This window comes from Triticum aestivum, chromosome 4D (assembly GCF_018294505.1).
Source record: "Triticum aestivum cultivar Chinese Spring chromosome 4D, IWGSC CS RefSeq v2.1, whole genome shotgun sequence".
Lineage (NCBI taxonomy): Eukaryota > Viridiplantae > Streptophyta > Magnoliopsida > Poales > Poaceae > Triticum > Triticum aestivum.
The window spans coordinates 448,967,136-448,983,493 of record NC_057805.1 but is presented as its reverse complement, the minus strand read 5'-3'; positions in this window follow the sequence as shown (position 1 = coordinate 448,983,493).

The window sequence follows — 16,358 nt, the reverse complement described above, 5'->3', positions numbered from 1 at the left end:
CCGCCGGATGAGATTATCGACGGTGTCTTGTGCGACACGAGGGCAGACATGGTGATCAGAAAGTTCTGGGTAATTTCTCCTTTACACATTTAAAAATCTTCAACTAGCTAGTTATTAATTGTACTAATCAATATTGTCTCATTTGATTGCAGACATTCTACAGGTGTGAGGAGGGATACGAGCAGGACGCGGCACATGTTATCGAGAACGTCTGCAAGCGCCTACTACAGAACTTACGGCACGAGGCTCGGGTGCAGGCTGTTTGAGACTACTACGCCTTGCGTGGTATCAAGAAGACCAAGCCGGCGTGCCGCGATAAGTTCCTGAGTAAGGAGCAGTACATGAAGGTAATTCTTAAGGCCTTCTACTTAAGTTCCTTCATTTAGTAATTCTTAGCCATAGCGCTCAAGTTTCTATTTGCTAACTTAGGCGCCTCCGAGATGGTGTGCGGATCGGATGGATTGTTGGGAGGTGTTGGTCAATGAGTGGTGCTCAAAAGAATGGCTAGCCCTCCACAACGAGGCCAAGGACAAACATGCCCAAATGGAAGGTGTGCCACACCATCAAGGCAGCTCCAACTTATATCAGTTCGGGCGGAACTGGGTATGTGGTTTGCTTCATGATTCATGCAATTCATTCATCATGCTAGCTTGAGCCCTTTAATTACTAATTTACATTGTTTCTCTCTTTCAGGCACGCCACAATAAGGTGGATAAGGTGCCAGAGGTGTACGACCTGTATGCCATGGCCCACACTGCCTCTTTCAAGAAAGTCAAGGCTTTCTCTCAGTCTGACCTCGATGATGCAAACAACTTCACCAACATCTCCTCCCACAACAAGCTCGTGAGATATAGAGATGAGGGGAAGGCGAGGAAAGGGGAGGACTTTAACCCGAGCCAGGGTCCCATTGATCCAGAGCTGGTGATGATATCTGGTGGCGGGAGGTCCCATGGCTCCATAGCCATTGGAGATGGACTTATCCGTTGTCCTAGCACTCTCCTGGAGATCAAGGCGTGCCAGTCGAGCTCCGCTCCTGAGATAAGGCCTCGTGAACGGCCAGTGCAACTCGCCATCAAGGTTAGTGATACGTACTCAGCTATCTTTCTCCATTACATTTTGTGCGCTTCCATCAATGATTACAAATGGTCATGTGACTGGTGTTGCAGGCTGCTATACAGAGTGAGAGAGATAGAACGGAGAAACTTCTGGCGGAGGCGGCGGAGAGGCAGCGGGAGTTGGAGGAGAGGACGACAAAGATGATGGGAGGAGGAGAGGGCACGGAATGACATGCAGGCAAGGGCCATGTACGAGCTCCTTGTGGTAAGTTTCTTCTGCAGATTAGCCAAAACATTCATGTAGTGTTTGTCTCATTACTAACTAGTATGACTGAGTCGTCAAAACCAAATGTGCAGTTGTGTGCGAGAAGACCGGTCAGACCGCTCCGCCGATGCCAGTGATTGCTCCTGGGAGCACGGTGAGTTTAATTTGAATGGACATTACTTGCTAGTCTTAACATTTGAGTGTCATAATGCTAACGAGACATTGAAAATGATCTTTGGTGCAGCTTAACTCCAGAAACGCATCGCACGATCCTTCTCCAGCTACCGGCACTAGCCAGCCCGCTCCTACACCTCCCTGATCACGGTAAATTTCTCTAGTGTTTTGCTTAACAAATGCATAAAGACCTAGACTTAGCTTTATTTCCTCCAATATGCTTACCATAATGACCTAGAGTTAGCTTCTTTTCCTCCAAAATGATTTAATAAGCTTACTGACCTGATAAACCATCCATTTCACCTAGGTTAGCTCATAAATGACCCATTTCACCTAGGTTAGCTCATAAACGACCCATTTCACCTAGGTTAGCTCATAAACGACCCATTTCACCTTGGTTAGCTCATAAACGACCCATTTCACCTAGGTTAGCTCATAAACGTCCTATTTCACCTAGGTTAGCTCATAAACGACCCATTTCACCTAGGTTAGCTCATAAACGATCCATTTCACCTAGGTTAGCTCATAAACGATCCATTTCACCTAACTTAGGTCATAAACGATCCATTTCACCTAAGATAGCTCATAAACGATCCATTTCACCTAGGTTAGCTAATAAACGATCCATTTCACCTAAGTTAGCTCATAAACGATCCATTTCAACTAATTTAGCTCATAAATGATCTAGTTCACCTAAGTTAGCTAATAAATGGCATATACTTCTTCTTCTAGTCTTCTTCTTCTTCTATTCTTTTTCTTCTAGTCTAATTCTTCTTCTAGTCTTCTTTTTCTAAATTTCTTATTTGTCATTTTGCAGGTTTCATTCACTTCACGGAAGCCAGCTTCCTATGATGGATTGCTTGTTTTTTCCTTTGATGCACTTCTTGTATTCTGCTCGCTTGCTATGATGGAATTAACTTGCTATGATGAAACTAGATTGCTATGATGAAACTTTGCATATTGTAATATGTATGGATCGATGGAACTATGTGCAACCTACTATGTATGTATGGATGGATATATATGTGCTGGATATTTATTATGTTGGATATATATGTGCTGGATATTTATTGTGAAAGAGTCATGTGATATATTTGCTGTGATAATTGTTGGATATAAGAAAAACAGAATAAAAAAGAGGCAGTGCAGGCTCTTTGCCGTCCGCAGCAGACGGCAAAGACACCTTTGCCATCGGTGGCAGACAGCAAAGGGGGCACGTGGCGCCCACCTGTGCTTCCTGAGAGATGGGCTATTTGGCAAATTTGCCTACCGTGGCGGACGACAAAGCTAAGCTGATGGCAAAGACTTTGCGTTTGCCGTCCGCCGTGGCAGACGGCAAAAAACAGCGGGCGCTGACGCATTGCTGACGTCAACTGGCGGACGGCAAAGAGGCGCTCAAATTTGCCGTCCGCTGGCGGACGGCAAAGGCCGCCGTTAGCCGCCTAACGGACTAACGCTGGCGGACGTCCAGTATTTTGCCGTCCCTCCTCTTTGCCGTCCGCCGCTGTAGGCAAAGGACTCTTTGCCGTCCGCCATAAAAAGCAAACGGCAAAGGACCTATTTGCCGACCCTGTCTTTGCCGTCCCTATTTGCCGTCCGCCGCTGACGGCAAAGCTCTTTGCCGTCCGCCGTCCGTGCCTTTGCCGTCCGCCGTGGCAGACGGCAAAATACTGGATTCCTGTAGTGGGCGGGGATATGCATCATCTCAATTGCGAAACATGGAACACATTGTGTATTTCTGACAACTCCGGGGGTAGTTTCAGTTGGTATGCAACCGTACCCACTTGAGACATACTTGAGAATGGACCAATGAATCTGGGTGCCAGCTTTCCACGAGTCTGAAATCGCTTAACTCCTTTCATAGGAGTGACTCGGAGGTACACATGTTCTCCGGGTTCAAAATTGACCTGCCGGTGCTTTGCATCATAATAACTCTTCTGACGGGATTTGGCCAATTGCAGTCGGTCTCTGATTTCCCTGACTTGTTTCTCGGCTTCCATCATGAGATCAGTTCCGAAGATATGGCTATCTCCAGCTTGAGACCAATTTAGAGGAGTGCGGCACTTACAACCATATAGAGCTTCATAGGGTGACATCTTTAGACTGGTCTGGAAACTGTTGTTATACGAGAACTCGGCGTATGGCAAGCAATCTTCCCAGTTCGCCCCGTTGGCTAGCACACAGGCTCGCAACATATCTTCGTGTATTTGATTTACTCGCTCTGTCTGACCGTCCGTCTGGGGGTGATAATCAGTACTATATTTTAGTGCTGTCCCAAGGCTTGATGGAGGCGGGACCAGAAAGCGGAGGTAAACAAAGAACCTCGGTCGGAAGTGATAGTCTGGGGTACCCCATGCAGACTGACGATTCTGGATACATACAGTTGCGCCAGTTCATTTGCTGTGTATCTGGTGCTGACTGGGATGAAATGAGCAACCTTGGTTAGAGTGTCCACTATAACCCAGATTGCGTCTTTGCCTCGCTGAGTCCTAGGCAATCCGGTGATGAAGTCCATGCAAACATCATCCCATTTCCATTGTGAAACTGGCAGTGGTTGGAGAAGTCCGGCTGGCTTCTGATGCTCTGCTTTCACCTTGTTGCATATGTCGCAACAGGCTACAAAATAGGCAATGTCTTTCTTCATCCCATTCCACCAGAATATTTGTTTAAGGTCTTCATACATTTTCGTACTTCCCGGATGAATGGAATACGAGGATTCGTGTGCTTCTGACAAGATTTTCCTCTTCAAGTCCGGTTGATTTGGTACACAAATTCGTCCACGGAATCGGAGGGTACCAAAGTTGTCCTTGAAGAAATCTGGGGGCTGCCTTGCATGTTTTTGTAGCTTGGCGTCATCTGGCTGGGCCTTGCGGATTTCCATCTCAAGTGTGGGGGTAACTTCCAAAATATTAGTGAGGCCAGCATCCATGATGACCAAGTTGAGCCGAGCGATCTCCTCCTGAAGTTCGGTAGGTAATGATTTTAACATGACATTTAAGCTGACGGGCTTTCGACTGAGCGCATCGGCAACGACGTTGGCCTTGCCTGGATGATAATTTATTCCAAGGTCGTAATCCTTGACCAACTCTAACCATCTTCGCTGACGGAGATTTAAATCTGGCTGAGTGAAGATGTACTTGAGGCTTTTGTGGTCGGTAAAAATTTGGCACCTTTTTCCAATGAGATAGTGTCTCCACATTTTTAATGCATGAACCACTGCAGCCCATTCCAAATCATGAGTAGGATAATTTCCCCCATGTGGTCGTAGTTGTCGTGATGCATAGGCTACTACCTTGCCGTCTTGCATCAATACACAACCAATACCTTGTCTGGAGGCATCGCAGTACACGTCGAAGCTGCGATAAATGTCTAGAAGAGTCAATACGGGTGCGGTTGTCAGACGCGTCTTTAGCTCATAAAAACTCTTCTCACAGTCCTTGGTCCACTCAAACTTTGTATCCTTTTTTAGCAGTTCCGTCATAGGTTTAGCAATTTTGGAAAACCCTTCAATGAAACGACGATAGTATCCAGCTAATCCAAGGAAACTCCGGATCTGTGTTACAGTCGTGGGCGGTACCCAATCGAGCACATCCTTTACTTTGCTCGGGTCCACGGCTATGCCTTTGGCGGATAGTACATGCCCGAGAAACCCAACTTGCTTGAGCCAAAATTCGCACTTACTGAACTTGGCGTATAGCTGATGGTTGCGGAGCCGTTGTAGCACTGCCCGGAGGTGATCCTTATGCTCTTCTTCACTCTTGGAGTAAAAGAGGATGTCGTCGATAAAGACTACCACAAATTTGTCGAGGAAGTCCATGAACACCTTGTTCATCATATGCATGAAGAAGGCAGGGGCATTGGTGAGACCAAAGGATATCACGGTATATTCGTAAAGACCGTATCATGTAGTGAATGCGGTCTTAGGAATATCTTCCCTTTTAATCTTGAGCTGATGATACCCGGTCCGTAAATCGATTTTTGAGAATACTTTAGCCCCACTGAGCTGGTCGAACAGATCATCAATCCTTGGCAGTGGGTATTTATTTTTGATGGTGACCTCATTCAGCTGGCGATAATCTATGCACATACGGAGACTGCCATCCTTTTTACCCACGAAGATTGCAGGTGACCCCCACGGTGAAGAGCTGGGACGAATATAACCTTTCCGGAGTAATTCGTCAAGCTGTTTCTTTAGTTCCACTAATTCTGATGAGGGCATCCGGTAATACTTCTTGTATAATGGTGCGGTTCCGGGCACAAGATCTATGGAAAATTCCAGTTCCCAATCTGGTGGCATGCCTGGCAGTTCTTCTGGAAACACATCAGGGTACTCACTGACCACAGGAATAAATTCCAATTTGACCACAACAGTGCACACTAGTTCTGGCTTGGGTATATGCTTGCGAGCATAGAATTTGGTGAGCTGCCCATTCAGACTGGCTAAATTGACTTCTCGGGTTGTGCAGTTTATATAAACTTGATATTTGGTCAGCCAATTCATTCCCAATATAATATCCAACTGTTCAGACTCAATGATTATCAGAGATGTTGGAAAGTGGACCCCGTTGATATTGATCTCCAGATCACGGCAGACTAGATTGCTCTTGATTATAGATCCCAGGGTTTGTACCAGCATATTTTTGCCCAAAATTGTGGAAGGAAAATTGTTTTGGGCGGCAAAACTCCGAGAAATAAAAGAATGGGAAGCCCCAGAGTCAAATAAAATTACTGCAGGTATGTCATTAACAGAAAACATACCAATGACGACTTCTGGCTTCTCTTGGGATTCATCGGCGGAGATATGATTCACGTGCCCAGTGAAGTTTTGCTGGGTTGGCCCTGACTCCATAAAGTTGACTTGTGGCCTGCTCAGCGCATTCACTTTGTGGTTCTTGGGGCACTGTTTGGCATAATGTCCGGGCTGCCCACAAGTGAAACAAGAATTATTGCGCTGCCGCTCCTCATGAATTGGATTGGCCACAACATTCTTGACTTGAGTGGTGCTCTTGTTAACATTCTGCTGCCAATTTGGCCGGTATTCCACCCGAGTCTGCTGCCAGGTACGAGCCTTTTGCATAGGTTGCCCATCCTTCTTTGGCTCAAACTTGTGCTTGTTGTCGTTAACAGGCCTATTATCTGATATAAGCTTGTGTTCCCGTTCAACAATGAATGCCTTGTCTACTAGAGTTTGGAAATCCGTGAAATCAAACATACTGAGAGCACACCGAAGTTGTGGATTTAAACCTCCAAGAAATCTGTCCATCTTCCTTTCTTCAGTGGCTACGTCATACAGAGAGTAACGGGCCAGATGATTGAATTTTTGCAGATACTCAGCCACAGATTGATTTCCTTGGACAAGCGCGAGAAATTCACGCTGCTTGGCCTTCATAACTCCAGTAGGGATGTGATATTTGCGGAACTTATCCTTGAAATTTTCCCAGGTGACTTCCTCATCAATTGGCCACATGGCTTTTGTATTTTCCCACCATATGGAAGCTTCGCCTTCAAGGTAATGGGTTGCAAATGGGACTTTATCATTTCCTTCAGTACGGGCGATCTCAAGCTTTTTCTCCATGGTGCGCAACCAATCGTCTGCATCCAATGGGTCAACAACCTGACTGAAATTGGGTGGATTGGTCCTCTGAAAATCTGACAGCTTTGAGTGATGACCATTCTGATTTCCATTTTGTCCAACTCTAGCTTGCACACTTCTCAATATTTCAATCAGATCATTGTTCCTTTTTTCTTCAAACATACGCAGAACTTGCTCGGTGGAGGGAGGATCAGGCGGAGGAGGTGGTGGCTGAACGTACGGCTCGGGAGAATATGCTGCCTGTCGTGCGGAACGACGAACAGGAGTTCCCTCACGAACATTGCTACTGCCGCCTCCCCGCGTCATCCTATTGAGTATTTTTCCCAATGCAACGAAATCGAGATGAGAGACATCCAAGAATAAAATTGGGGAAAAGCCAGCAACAATTCTCGAAAAAGACAAAAGAGCGAAGGGAATACGGCGATTAAAGTCCCATCATAATTATACATAGACTCATACATGAAAATTTAACAACCTGACTGGTTCCACTACTCTCATACATGAAGCATCATGACTCGTACAACTACATCCGTACACCATCTAGACGATTGCGAATACTCAAAGACACTACTGCTCTGCTGGTGCTGCGGTGACCTCCCCTAAAGCGGTCTCAGATCCCGAACTGACGTGGTTAACGGAAACTTCCGGGTTAAAGGTAACACGACGACGCTGCCTCAAGGGCTCTCCCTCAGGGGCAGGGGTAGGATGAAGCATCAGGGCTGCAGGAGTAGCAAGAGGTGAGACCCACTCGGCAGGAGCACTGAGAGGGTTCACGGCCCGAACGCCTGTGCTACTCGGGGGAGTAACCGGCGAAATAGGGCAGCTAGAGTTAACTGGGACATAAGGGGTAAATCCCAGTGAGGATGGAGTAGTGGTGGATCTAGTAGTGACCAAGGTAGCGGCTAAAGCAGTACGGGCACGAGTCAGCTCTCGAGCCAGCTCGTGGATCATCAGATAGCTAGAAGTGATATAGCGAGCAAGATGGCTAGCAACACTATCAGACTCCGGGTTAACGAGAGGAAAACGGACACGACCGTTGTCGTGCAGAGATGGGTAGTAATAGAATCCTGGGTGATGCTGCATTTGAACCTCGGTATAACGAAGCTCGACAAGGACCTCAAATGCGGCAAACTGGACAGCCTGAGAAGCGGTGGAGGCGTAACCGCTCCGAGAAGTGCGAGTGTAAGAGCCGGAATCGGAACTGGTGCGCAGAGTAACCATTGCGAGATACTCATACATTGAGTCTGCTAGACGCTCCCGGTACACACGGTAGACTGGTTCGTCTCCATGAGGGTACAGCCGACGCCACACGTTGCGGAGAAGGTGCGGTGACGTGTATGGCATCAACCGCAACTGGCACGGATACGGCACCGGAGCCATCTACACTCACAACCATTAACAGGTTAGCATAAAAATAATAATCAAATGACTACAATGCAACAACCAGCTATAACTGCTACCGACACTCACATTTACTCGTGTCTAGCGTCCAGTTAACACGTCGTAGTCTAGCGTGGCCTACAGTCAGCGCGGCTCTGATACCAACCGTTGTGGCACCCCGGCTCAGAGCGACCGGTTTACCCTGCATTGCCAGCCTAGAGATCATGTCTTCTGGCAACACACAACATATTGGTACAGAAAACAACCGCTTTATTGATGCTAGCGGAACAGAGTTCATATTACAACAGTGGTCGAGGCCAAGCGGCACACTCGGTGCGGCGGAACAATATGTACATTATTTAGTGAACATAAAGGGGGCCTCGACTCGAACAACTACGTGGCAGCGGAATAACGTCGTAGCGGAAGCTCCATATCATAGGGACACTGATGTGGACACGATCTAGACTCGAACAGCGCTCCTTTCCAACGAGACTTTCCTCAAATCTGGCATGACACACCAGGTCAGTACATTGAATGTACTTGCAAGCTCACAACAAGCATAATCATAATGACAAACAATATCATGATATTTAACCAATTATTAATAATGCAACATTATATGTCAACATGTTGTGAGCAAGCCCGAACGTCCCTTAGGACAGCTTACCAACTGCGATCATCTCTGGACCACAAACACACCACCATAGTGGTCTTTCTCAAGAACAACTCGTGATCCTTACGGCGATCACAACCACGACCATCATTTGGTCCCAAATACCTCGATGGCCTTTCTGCCATCCATTGACAATGCAAAGTTCATAGCTTAGTGTGCAATTTTTATTAAACGTTGACTCATGGCGGGACCTAGTACGAGGTGTCCGTGACCGTGGACTCGGCTATCGATAGATTATACACTCTGCAGCGGTAGCACACTGTACCCACACCACGGGACCCATGGCCTCGCATTCCCATTCAGGTGGACCAACGGCATTCCGACAAAACCCCTCCATTGCCACAACACTCTCCCGGCCACTCCGACCCAAATCCCCAACGGGCTAGTCCTGGGTGGCCCCGTGTCTACCAAAGACACCCCGACCACCGTCGTGGTCAAAACACTCCCACTCGGGGACTCGGTACCATAATATCATCAACGAGCACACAAGATTATGTGTGCTTACCGGGCCAGGGCAAACACGACATAATCTTCCCTTGATGGAGGCACCGACCAGAGGCCGTGTCAATGGACCGAATCAAGGCCTTCCCACAAGGCAAATGTGGTTGCACTGGAAAGAAACTCGATTCAGCGGCACCATGACCCAGTCAACGATATATGCAAGTTGAGTTATATTCATGATTAACTTTAAACTAAAAATGACCGGTGTCATAGCATGCCATGAAATGCAAAACAACACATGCATCACATATTGATAAAAAATGACTGACATCATCCATATGCACACCAAGCATAAACGTCAACAACTCATATTACTCTACTTGCTCAAAAATGACTCACAACTTAACCAAAATATTTTGCAACAAGTTTTATTAATTTCCTACGCAAGAAAGTAACTCCGATAAATCTTTCATATGCCTGACCAAAAGATATCATTATCAACAACCCTTAATTTCTTTATCACTTATTTGGGTTCAAACATTCTGTAAGACAAGTAATATGACTAAACAAGTATTTAACAGAATATTTTCTAACAAATTTTTATCAATTTAAGAATGCAAACACAAAGCCTTAAATAATTACTAACATGCATAACAAAATTATTTCTAACATCACCTCAAATAAATTTTAACTTGCTTTACCCACTTAAACTGGTTTCAACTATTCTGTAAATCAAGCATAAGAACTGACCAATACTTAACAGAATACAAATAATTCAATAATTATTTAAATGCATCGTTTAATTATTTCATTTAAGTGAGAAAATCACAAATATTGAAATGGCATCATAAAAATGTTGATGTGGCTTGCCTTAGTACAGATGAGGTTCACAAGCCTCCTGGTGATCCTCAAGACAAGCCTCACCTTCTGAAAATAATTTTAAACACAAAAAGAGAATATCAAGAACACTTCTGAAATTCACCAAAAATTCTAAGCAGCTCAGAAAAATCTCATCTTTGGTGGGCTGTTAGATTTCCTTTCAAAGAACACAATGCAAAAAGAATCATCTCATTTGGACTTATGGTTAAAAAGTTAAAATTGTTTGAAGCTCTCTGGAATATAAATGAATTTGAATAAAAAGAAACAGCTGGGGGGTGACGTCGAAGGCGTAAAGCCCAGGAGCGCCACCACTCGTATCGCTTCGCACGTGTACTGAGTGGCTGACTAGCAGGCCCCGCTAGTCAGGTGGAGGAAGAGGGAGAGAGAAACAGAGAGGGCCACGGCTTCGCCGGAGCTCTCGCCGGCGACGAGGGCTCCTTGGCCCAAACGAGAGGGAGGGATTGAGAGAGGGGACGATGGCGCACCTGCCCGTACCCGTAGCGTGGCTAGGGGTGGTCGGACGGCGTCGGAAACTAGCTCGCAAGCGGAGGCAGAACATGGAGGTCGCCGGAGTTGAGGAAGACGGCGAGCAGAGGTCACTCCAGAGGCTCCAAGCGGGCAAGATAGCCTCACCGGAGAGAGGCGGAGGCCTTGGAGGGGTCGCCCAGGCCTGGGAGGGGCTGGAGCTTCCGGGCTACGGCTTCCTACTCGATCGTGGGGTGTGTGTGAGTGCTGGATGGTGCTCGAGGAGGCTGGGGGTGGCTCTATTTATAGGCGAGCGGCGAGGGTGCTTCGGGCTCCGCCGGTGGACACCTGTCCACGGCGCCCGGCGACGAGCGGCGTCAGTGAGAGGGGGAGAAGGCGACGGAGGTCACGCGGCCCCTGTGGGCAAGCGGAGACGAGCACAGGATCAAGGGGATGGCGACGAGCACAGTGCGCTCTGCACTGTTGGGCTGGCCGGACCTTGCTCGTGCTCGCTGCGGCGAGCTCCGGCGTCAGCGAGTGCCAGGGAGGAGTTCAGGACGTCGAGACGATGATGGTGGCGGGGTTTGGCATGGTTGGGCAGGCGGGGGAAGCGAGCACGCTCGAACAGAGCGATCAGCGTCTCCCAGAGCGCGTCGACACGCATGCCTGGCATCATGGACACGCGTGGTCACCGCGCGAATTCTCTCCTCAGGCCAGCCTTCGTCCAAAAATCATGTCTGGCATGTTGTTCGTGGTAGTTTTGAAGTTTACCACGGTTTGGTTTGGATCCAGGTGCAGTAGAGATGATTTTACAAGCCAGGTAAGTTTCTGGTCAGTAACTTTGTGATGTTACTATGGTCAAATGGCTGGGAGTTTGGGGCTGTGCTTTGGAGGCTAGTTATAAGTTACTAAGGTAAAGATGCACAAGAAAGTTCAGGTCAAATGGAGCAAGTAAAATGGTAGTTGCTGTAGAAACCACCATTTCTGTCCAGAACAGAAAAGATTTTCTGTAGCAAAAATATTCCAAAAAGTGATGAAATATTTTTGCTCAGGGAGGTGCCCTAGGGTCCCTAGAATATTTGTGAATTATCTTAGAATTTTCTGAGCCATAAAAATTAGGGTTGCCTTGAAGCAAACAGATCTGGCTTAGGGTTTTTGAGAGAAAATGAATATTTTTCATTTAAGAAAAATATTCCAAAGGTTATTTTGTGGTGGATCAGAAGTGAAGTGATGGTTTGGGAGAGAAGTGAACACTTGGGTGAAAGCCAAGCATGCCCAAGTGTTTAAGTCCAAATGAAAGGATTCAGAAACTCCAAGTTTCAAAAACTTTCAAATGAAATTTCAAGCAAATAAGAAAGGGCAAAAACCAGGCTGTCACAACGGGAAGGTGCGAGATTAGGGTGTGCGGGATTGGTAGTTCGAATATTCCTCCACAGGTGGAGTACGGTCAGTCATTTCAAATTGCTAAGTCCACCCCACGGAGCTATTAGATCAATAATGGACATTAGATTAAGATTTGTGGGTTCAATTGTGTGGTGCTGATTGGTTCGTGCGTTGTTATGGGTTTAATTACGGGGTGCACGTAAGAAAGTTCTTGTTGGATTGTTTAATAGTAGTGGAGATAGATGCAGGCAGGAGTCGGTCGATGTGTGGAGTAATAGTAGTAGATGCAGAATCATTTCGGTCTACTTGACATGGACGTGATGCCTATATTCATGATCATTGCCTTAGATATCGTCATAACTTTGCGCTTTTCTATCAATTGCTCGACAGTAATTTGTTCACCTACCGTAATACTTTCTATCTTGGGAGAAGCCTCTAGTGAAACCTATGGCCCCCGGGTCTATTTTCCATCATATAATCTTCTATTTTCCATCATATTAGTTTCTGATTTACTTCCTTTGCAATCTCTTACTTTCCGATCTATAAACCAAAAATACCAAAAATATTTACTTTACCGTTTATCTATCTGTATCAGATCTCACCTTTGCAAGTAACCGTGAAGGGATAGACAAGCCCTTTATCCCATTGGGTGCAAGTTGTTGTTTTTTGTGTAGTTATTCGGTGACCTGTGCGTTGTCTCCTGCTGGATTGATACCTTGGTTCTCAAAACTGAGGGAAATACTTACTCTACTTTGCTGCATTAGCCTTTCCTCTTCAAGGGAAAAACCAACGCAAGCTCAAGAAGTAGCACACAACGACGGTAGGTATTTCCCTCAGTGGTGAGATCAAGGTTATCGAATCAGTTGGAGAATCACGCAACACTACGTAAACAGTACCTGCACACAAAGAACAAATACTTGCAACCCGGCGTGTTAAAGGGGTTGTGAATCCCTTTCGGGTAACGGTGCCAGAAATTGTCAAGTTGAGGGGATAAAAATATGATAATTGCATAAACAGATCTCTAATAAATGCAAAATAAAATAAAGTGCAGCAAGATATTTTTGGTTTTAGGAAATATGGATCTGAAAATGAAAGTGAATAAAAATAGATCTTGAAGGCAAATATAATAACGAAGAGACCCTGGGGCCGTAGATTTCACTAGTGGCTTCTCTCGAGAAAAATAGCATATGGTGGGTAAACAAATTACTGTTGGGCAAATGATAGAACTTCAAATAATCATGACGATATCCAGGCAATGATCATTATATAGGCATCACGTCCAAGATTAGTAGACCAACTCCTGCCTGCATCTACTACTATTACTCCACACATCGACCGCTATCCAGCATGCATCTAGTGTATTAAGTTCATGGAGAAACGGAGTAATGCAATAAGAATAATGACATGATGTAGACAAGATCTATTTATGTAGAAATAGACCCCATCTTGTTATCCTTAATAGCAACGATACATATCTGTCATTATCCATAGGTCTACAATGAACTACTCATGCATCATAGGAGAGGCACCAATGAGGATGATGAACCCCTCCGTGAGGGTGTCTAGATTGTATCTGTGGTTTCTGGAACTTGCGGCGGTTGGAATTGATTTTCGTCGACTCCCCTAGGGTTTCTGGAATATTGGGGTATTTATAGAGCAAAGAAGCGGTGCGGGAGGACACCGAGGTGGGCACAACCCACCTGGGCGCGCCTGGGCTCCCAGGCGCGCCCTGGTGGGTTGTGCTCCCCTCAGAGCTCCCCTCTGGTTGTTCTTTGGCCCAACAGGTGTCTTCTGGTCCATAAAAAATCTCCAAAAAGTTTTACTACGTTTGGTATTGATTTCTTGCGAAGTAAAAAACAAGCAAAAAACAGCAATTGGCACTGGCACTATGTCAATAGGTTAGTCCCGAAAATGATATAAAGTTGCTATAAATGATATTAAAACATCCAATAATGATAATATAATAGCATGGAACAATAAAAATTATAGATACATTGGCGACGTATCGGCGCTTCTGATTCCTAACACTCGACATCGCAGCCTTGCTCTGGCCGGCTGCCGGATCTTGAGTCTGCTTGGTACGACGCTCGGTGCATGGTGGCGAATCGACCTCTTCGTCGTTGTTAGAGTCGTCACTGTCGTCTTCACTATTGTCTGCATAATCAAAGTCGGCACTCCCGCCCTCACTTTCTGCTCCACTAGCGAATCGTTCCCCGTTCGGCACGGGCGAGTACATCTTCGTGAATGCCTGCAATATATAGATTTCAGAATCAGTCGGGTCCCAATTCAGTTGCATATTGAAAACAAAAATGATTCACTGGACAAGTTATGCCTCACCTCTCCTGGAGGATGCTCAGCTTCAAGAGGCAGATTTCGCTTGGCTCTGCGTGGGTTATCTCGGGCTCTGGTGATGCTCCTGAGCCACTGGGCCAATGTATCCTTGCCAACCTCTTCTGGATGTGTCCTGGCAGTGTCGTCTACACCCGAGTACAACCACATGGGATGGTCACGTACTTGCAGAGGCTGGATGCGCCGACTGAGGAACACCTCCAGCAAATCCAGGTCTGTCACTCCACCCTGGATCAGCTCAACGACTGGTTCAACCAAGATTGCCACCTCGCCCTTCTCCTCCTCTTCTACGGTCAACGAACGGGGGGCAGAGTCTCTCTAGGGAGAAAGGGGGAAGACCAGTCGATGCACCGGGAGTCGGAATGTCTTTGCAGTAGAACCAAGTCGACTACCACCCCCTAACTGACTCAGGAAAAGTCATGGAAGGGAAAGTGCTTCTACCCGTCATTTGAACACCTAAACCCCCACACATCTGGATCACATGTGTTTTCTTGTCACTCGGGTTGGCTTTCTTAACCGACTAGGATCAATAGGTGAAAATATGTTTGAACAGGCCCAAATGAGGATGGCACCCCAGGAAGTTTTCGCACATTGGAACAACTGCAACAAGATATGATATGGTGTTTGGAGGAAAATGGTGGATTTGTGAGCCAAATAAGTTCAAGAAACCGTGGAAGAATGGGTGCGGAGGCTGTCGTGGGAACTAGTCTGACAGTAAGAGTGTCGGTGTCAAAACCGGCGGATCTCGGGTAGGGGGTCCTGAACTGTGCGTCTAAGGTCGATGGTTACAGGAGACGGGGGACACGATGTTTACCCAGATTCGGGCCCTCTCTATGGAGGTAATACCCTACTTCCTGCTTGATTGATCTTGATGAATATGAGTATTACAAGAGTTGATCTACCATGAGATCGTAATGGCTAAACCCTAGAAGCCTAGCCTGTATGACTATGGTAATGAGTATCCTTTCCGGACTACACCCTCCGGTTTATATAGACACCGGGGGGATCTAGGGTTACATAGAGTCAGTTTACATAAGAAGGAATTTTCATAGTTGATCGCCAAGCTTGCTTTCCACGCCCAGGAGAGTCCTATCCGGACATGGGTACCGTCTTCGGCCTTCATGTCTTCACAGCCCACCAGTCCGGCCCATTTGATAATAGACCGGATGCCCGAGGACCCCTTAGTCCAGGGCTCCCTCAGTAGCCCCTGAACCTGGCTTCAATGTCGGGGAGTCCGGCGCGCAGATTATCTTCGGCATTGCAAGGCGGGTTCCCTTCTATCCAAACTCCAAGATAGTCTTCGGATGCGATGATAGTATTCGGACCTATCACACACACCATACACAACCGCAGAGAGAATATAATTTTACGCGAGTCCCATCCGGTGACAACTTTTCGTAGCATGACATTACGTCTGACCGGTCATAATTCCAAACCATTTTTGTGTTTGCCGCTCCATGTTCCGAGACGCGGTTTGCCATTGGCACGTCTTGTCAAAGCAGTGCCCCCTTATTGCAGGATTCTCATCAATGCGGGTATGGGTAACCCAACCGTGCTATTTACACATGCCATGGGAATAGGCGAGCTTTTAGGGCAAGTGGGGAGGCGCTTGATATTCGTGGCCTTTATAAGGGGATAAGGATTTCTTTCTTCACCCACACCCTCTCTCTTCTTCAGCCCTTCCGTCCTTGAGCTCCAGCG